Source organism: Macrobrachium nipponense, chromosome 4, assembly GCF_015104395.2.
Source record: "Macrobrachium nipponense isolate FS-2020 chromosome 4, ASM1510439v2, whole genome shotgun sequence".
In the NCBI taxonomy this organism is placed as follows: Eukaryota; Metazoa; Arthropoda; class Malacostraca; order Decapoda; family Palaemonidae; genus Macrobrachium; species Macrobrachium nipponense.
In genome coordinates this window covers 38873920-38880557 of record NC_061100.1, presented here as the reverse complement: position 1 = coordinate 38880557, position 6638 = coordinate 38873920, and positions in this window count along the sequence as shown.

Here is a 6638-nt window from a genome sequence, read left to right as displayed (position 1 = left end):
TAATAAACAATAATAAAAAAAAGAAAATAAGAGTAGAAAAATAAATCTGGCGGAAACGCTAAAATGGAATCCAGATGAAACCGCGAAGAGAGGAGTGCGAGCTCCGAGCAAAGAGAGGTGGTGAGGCGTTACCCCACAGCAAAATACTGGGGAGGTGATATCCCACGGCAAAGTACTGGGGAGGTGATACCCCAGAGCAAAGTACTGAGGAGGCAATCTCCCAGGGTAGCAAACTGGGGAGGCTATTCCCCAGGGCAGCATACTGGGGAGGCTATTTGCCAGGGCAACATACTGGTGAGGCTATCCCTCAGAGCAACATCTGGGGAGGCGATACCCCAGGCCCAGGGCAGCATACTGGGGAGGCAACAGGGGACTGGAGGGGCTATCTCAAAGGGGAGGGGTCTATTCCCCCTCAAGGCACCCCATACTGAAGTATGGCATTATACTGGGGAGGCGACCCCCCACATAAAAAAGGTGGGGAGGCAATCCCCTAGAGACAAACATTGGCGAGATGAGCTCCCCGTGCAACATACTGGGGAGGCTATTCCTCAAGGCAACATACTGGGAGGCAAACATACTGGGGAGGCGATCCCCAAATAAAAGAACTGGGGAGGTGATACCCAAGGGACATACACTGGGAAGGTAATCCCCCAGGGCAACATACTGGGGAGGCGATCTCTCACATTTAAAAAAGCTGGGGAGGCGATCTCTCACATTTAAAAAAGCTGGGGAGGCGATCCCCCAGTGAAAAACTCTGGGGAAGCGATCTCCCATGCAATAAAATTAAGGAGACAATCGCCCGGGGACAAATACAGGGAAGTGATCCCCAAAATAGAGGTGGGGAGGCAATAAACCGGAATATATAAAAGATGGGGAAGTAGCAACTTTTTGTGTAGCGTAGAAACCTATTAAGTAATGCCATCGAGACTCCCCCAAAAATTAAATCTCTAAAAAATGTATATATATATATATATATATATATATATATATATATATATATATATATATATATATATATATATATTATATATATATATATATATATGATTAAAAAAGGGGGAAGTGGCAACTTTAGCGTGGAGTAGAAACCCGCTAGTTAATGCCAGCCATCCCCACCCCCCATAAAAGAAAATCCCACAGAATAAAAAAGAAAAGAAAACTGTATATAAAAAATGGGAATTGGCGACCCTATCGTGGAATAGAAACCCAAGAGTTAATGCTACTGGCCCCCATAAAATCCCCCAAAATAAAAAAATAAAAAAATATATTAAAAATGGGAAATCACAACCTCTGGCGTGGAGTAGAAAATCAAAAAGGTAATACCAATAACCTCACAAAAAAGGCAAAATCCCCAAAATTAAAAGAAAAAGTGAAAATAGAAAAAGAATGCAAAATGGGGACATGGCTACTCTGGCATGCCGTAGGTTTCCGAAAATACAGCAAAGAAAAAAAAAATTCCTGAGTTTCCCAAATCTTTCTTAAGCTTCACACTGGGATTTGTCAATAAGAATAATCCAGAGAGCGTAAAAACCAATACCACTAACTTGAAGAGCACTGAAAGAGCATGTAAAACATGCTTCTCACTGGACAGAAAATTTATAGACACAAGCATTGTAGTGACAGTCTGGAACACTAGGCCTTTTTTATCAGCTGACAACATGTTTTAGAGTGTTGTATCCCTATTGCCAAATGTTGTCATGCGTTGTCAGCAAAGAATTCACAGTAAAGAAAAGTGCTGGTACTTCGGCCCTCCCCCTAAACTCATCATTCTGGTATGGAAATTTACTTAACTGTCCAGTCAGAGAGGTGCTGGTATTAATAGCAGTTCTATTTTGATAAGAAGGAGCAATATTTTTTCCCGTCATTCATCACCGTATGCAATCTTCATTTCTTCCGGCGAGGACACCTATGTGCCAGTTGAGTCTCGTTACTGTGAATTCATTGCTACAACTCCTGACAGCATTTAGCACGTTCATATCCACACAGAACTGCTGTTAGCGCCAATACCTCTCTCATTGATCAGTTGAATAAATTTCCATACCTTAATGATGAATTTTAGGAGCTAGATGAGAAATATTTAGGGAGAAGGCCGCTGTAAGCGTGGAGTGTCAAGGGACAAGATTATTATCTTTTAGTCTCCCCTTAGGATTATTCAAGGAATTATTTTCCTTTATCTCCACCTGCATTTTAATTATCCGTCTCAATATATGATTACAGTAATAGCGAAATACGCTCACAAAAATAATTATAGATAAGTATTTTCAACTTTTTTATAGTCTCGCGAAATTAACAGTCGCTGTGATAGTGGTTTCTAATATCAGTTCAATCAGTCAATCAGCAAAGAATAACCTACACTTGATCAAGGACCAAAATTTGATCAGAAACTCACCCACATCCACTCATTTAAAAATATCCTTACCTCACCCATTCAAACATCCGCTTTCCAAACACGCACCTGTATCTGCACTCACACCTGTATCCTCCACCTTCCAGTTCTTCTTCCCTGGGGGAAGGTTAAAGAAATTACTCGGAAAGGAATAACCCTGAAAACATTACGGGAGTAATAATATTCGAAACATCACGAGACCAAACTTGGGAAATCTACAAATTTTAACTTGAAGAGCCTGTTTGCTCAGAATAATTAAATTAAAAGCTACGTATAAAGAAAAATTGGAAAACAATAAATCTAAGGAATTAGGAGAAAAACTCCTAAACAAGTATAAACATTAAAACCAAATGGGAAAGACACCAGCTAAAACAAAGAAATATGAAACTTTCTTGGGGAATATATATATATATATATATATATATATATATATATATATATATATATATATATAATATATATATATATATATATATATATATAAAACAAAGTTAGAACTTCAAGAAAAATTCTGGGAGAGTAGGTATTTAACATTCAAGAGAAAAAGAGTTGAAATTCTATTTTAGAAAAAAAAAATTATATTGGGAAAATTTCCTTCGAATGAAATTCATCAAAAATTTCCAAAAGGAAGAAACCTTTTGAAAGAAATAAAAAAAGAAAAAGCAAACGAGTGAAAAACTCTTCAGAAAATAGACGAAATGAATCTGAAATCGATCAGAATAAGCGTCAGGTACTTTTGTGAATGAAATAATTTCAGTCTTCAGGAATATTTAGTTAAATTGTCAGGAAATTTATTGGAATAAAGCAGAACAGATCTTGATAAGAACTAACTTGAAGAATCTTCAGCACAAATTATTAAAAAAAAGGCAATGTTTCTACTTGGATAAATCACTAACAAAGAAAACGTACTTCATGTAGACTTCGACAAAAATAAAACACTTCCATAACTCATCGGGAATCCAGCCACATTCGCTGGAAGCCAAAGGAATCAGTTTAAGGAGAAGAAGCCAAGGCAAAGGAAGTAAGGAAGATCCTGCGTCCTGGAACAGGACTTCGTTAGTGGGCGTGGAAGGTGAGGGGCGGAGGCGGGGGGGAGTGTAGGGGGAGCAGGGTGTTAAGAAGGGACTGGGAGGCTGGGGAGGGAAGAGGTACCGGGCGCACCTTTTCTTAGTCTCATGAATTGGGCGAGGTATGGGTTGGGGGTGGGGGAGAGAGAGAGAGAGAGAGCTAAAGTCTGGTTAAGGGAACGGGTAGTCTTGAGGTTACGAGTGTGAGCGTGATTACGTGGGCGTGAATGTCTACCTGTGATTGTTGCACGTGGGCCGCCCATTTGCGCCAGACGCCCCGGTAATTGCTGTTTCTGTGTGAAGCGGCGGTGGGAAAAAATTATATGCACGTTAGGGGAACCAAATGGAGCCGTTTTTTTCGGACGTTTTTTCTTTTCATGACTATTTTGTCGGTTCTGGCATCTGGAATCTGTTTCTGCCATTGCATGATTCGACTTGGCTGCGCCTCTTCGCTGTTTCTTTGTTTCCTTTGTATTTTTTTTCTTTTTTTGTCTCGAGCGTTGGGCTCGAATCGGTCCCAGTTTGTTTTTGTGTTCTCTTTCGATGTTTATCACCCGTTGCCTTTGTTTTATTGATTTTTGATTGATACTTGCTGTGTTTTTTTTTTTGTATTTACTGTTGCTATTGTTTTGTTTCGGTCGTCTCAGGCTTTGAATGAAGGAATCTTATCAAGTTTTGATTTGATGGTTAACAAACCATTTTGATTCATATCAGTTCTTAAGAACTCGTTTTTTGCTTCACTATTAATCTCGCCTGGTTTTTTCCTTTTGCTAATTTTGCACTTTCTTTGCCTGCATTTGTTCTTATTTTGATTTGTTATGTCTTAACTCACAATATTTTCCTGAATTTTGACTTCCAGAAAAATATATACAATTACCGATTTATTTATTTGTTGCTATTAAATTAAAATTGGCGTTACAACATCTAGTGGGTAAATTTTTCGGAAAACCCCCCCATCCAAAAAAAAAAAAAAATCCCAGCAGCTGAGAGTTAAGATTAAAGACATTTTATTTTTTATCCGAGAGCAAATTTTGGATATATATATATATATATATATATATATATATATATATATATATATATATATATATACACACATATATATATATATATACATATATATATATATATATATATATATATATATATATATATATATATATAATATATATATCGAACAAAATCTTATATATTTTGCCTCATTGTAGCAGTCTACAACTTCCTGTCTTCTCAGGATTGTGGTTTTTGTGTCCAGCTGAGTTTTTGGTAGTTTGTTTTTGTCCTAGTCAAAGTCAATTGTAGTTGTTTTCTTTAAAGTGATACTACATAATTCTACATGCACTCACACGCACACGCACACACAAACACGCGCACACACACAATCACAAGCATATATATATACGTATATATAAATATATATATATATATATATATATATATATATATATATATATATATTTATATATGTGTGTGTGTGTGTCTATGTGTGTTCGTTTTATATATATATATATATATATATATATATAATATATATATATATATATATACTATACATACATATATATATATATATATATATATATATATATATATATATATATATATATATATATACAGATCATCCTTATATATATATATATACATATATATATATATATATATATATATATATATATATATATATATATATATAAGGATGATTTGTATACGTGTATATTTAAAAACTATTTTTTACAGTACAATTTGACCACATATGCAAGACAATAGATGTACCTCCGCAGGACACCAAAACTCCTAATGACTAGGCAATCTGCGGGTCAAAATGTTGCAATGAATGACCACCCTGTCACTTGGTCCATGTTCATCATCGCCTATCTGGGCGTCTCTATCATCATCATCATCATCATCATCATCACCATCATCATCATCATCATCTTGCCATGAATGGATGGCCACATATGTTATCAATCAGCGAGGTATGTGACACAGAACAGCAGTTCCACCCCTTATGATTGCTGGTATTGCTAGCATTATTATTATTATTATTATTATTATTATTATTATTATTATTATTATTATTATAATAATAATAATAATAATAATAATAATAATAATAATAATAATAATAATAATAATAATGATAATAATAATAATAATATAATAAAGTCTTGACATCTTCCACAATATTTTCATTAATAATGCCATTACATTTACTGGTCATGTTAACGTCATTATCAGTATTATGGTTATCTTCATATTATATCATTACAATCCTTCTCATGAAGTTTATTCTTCTAATTACAATCAGATTATTGTTTATATCATTTATGTCTTCGTCATTAGATTGATCAACACAATTCCATAATTAACATCTTCTATCATTATTATATTCGGCTTCCGCCGTGACGACCTTTCAATGATCTCTCTCCTCTCTCTCTCTCTCTCTCTCTCCAGTCACGTAATGCTTTTGTTTCATTCGATGATGAAATAAAACAAGAATTATCTCTCTTTATCCAACTGAATTGAATTGAGTATTTAACTTAGGTCAAGGCCAAGCACTGGGACCAATGAGGTCATTCAGCGCTGAAAAGGAAACTGACAGTAAAAGTCTGAAAGGCGTAACTGGAGGAACACATCGGAGTTGCACTATGAATTAATTGTTAGGAGACGGTGGACAGTAAGATGGAAGAGAGAGAACATGAAAGGAGGTACAGTAAAAGGAATGGAATGGGTTGCAGCTAGGGCACGAAGGGACGCTACAAAGATCCTTAAGCAATGCCTACAGTGTATCGCATGAGGTGCACTGACGGCAATACCCCCCAGCTGGGTCTCTTTACCCAAGGACCACCCCATCTTTGTGGGTTTTTGAGAAATGAGACAGCATCCTTTTTAAAATAATTTAACATGTTTTCTTCCGAGTTCATATCTTGGCCTCTCTCACCATCTTCCAGGTCTTGTAATCTATCTCCCTGTCTTCCTCACAAGTTCCTCCTTTTCTTCCTCTGCAGGAGCCACAGAACCCCCAATTAATTCCGGGTGTTTTGGAGCCACTGGCGATCATTAAATTCCACAGACCCACTCTGAGGATTTCGACGTCATATCACCGGGTGATGACGTCATAATGATGATGTATCTGGCACATGTTTCTATTTAGACTTCTTTTTTGACGATAATGTTCCAATTAC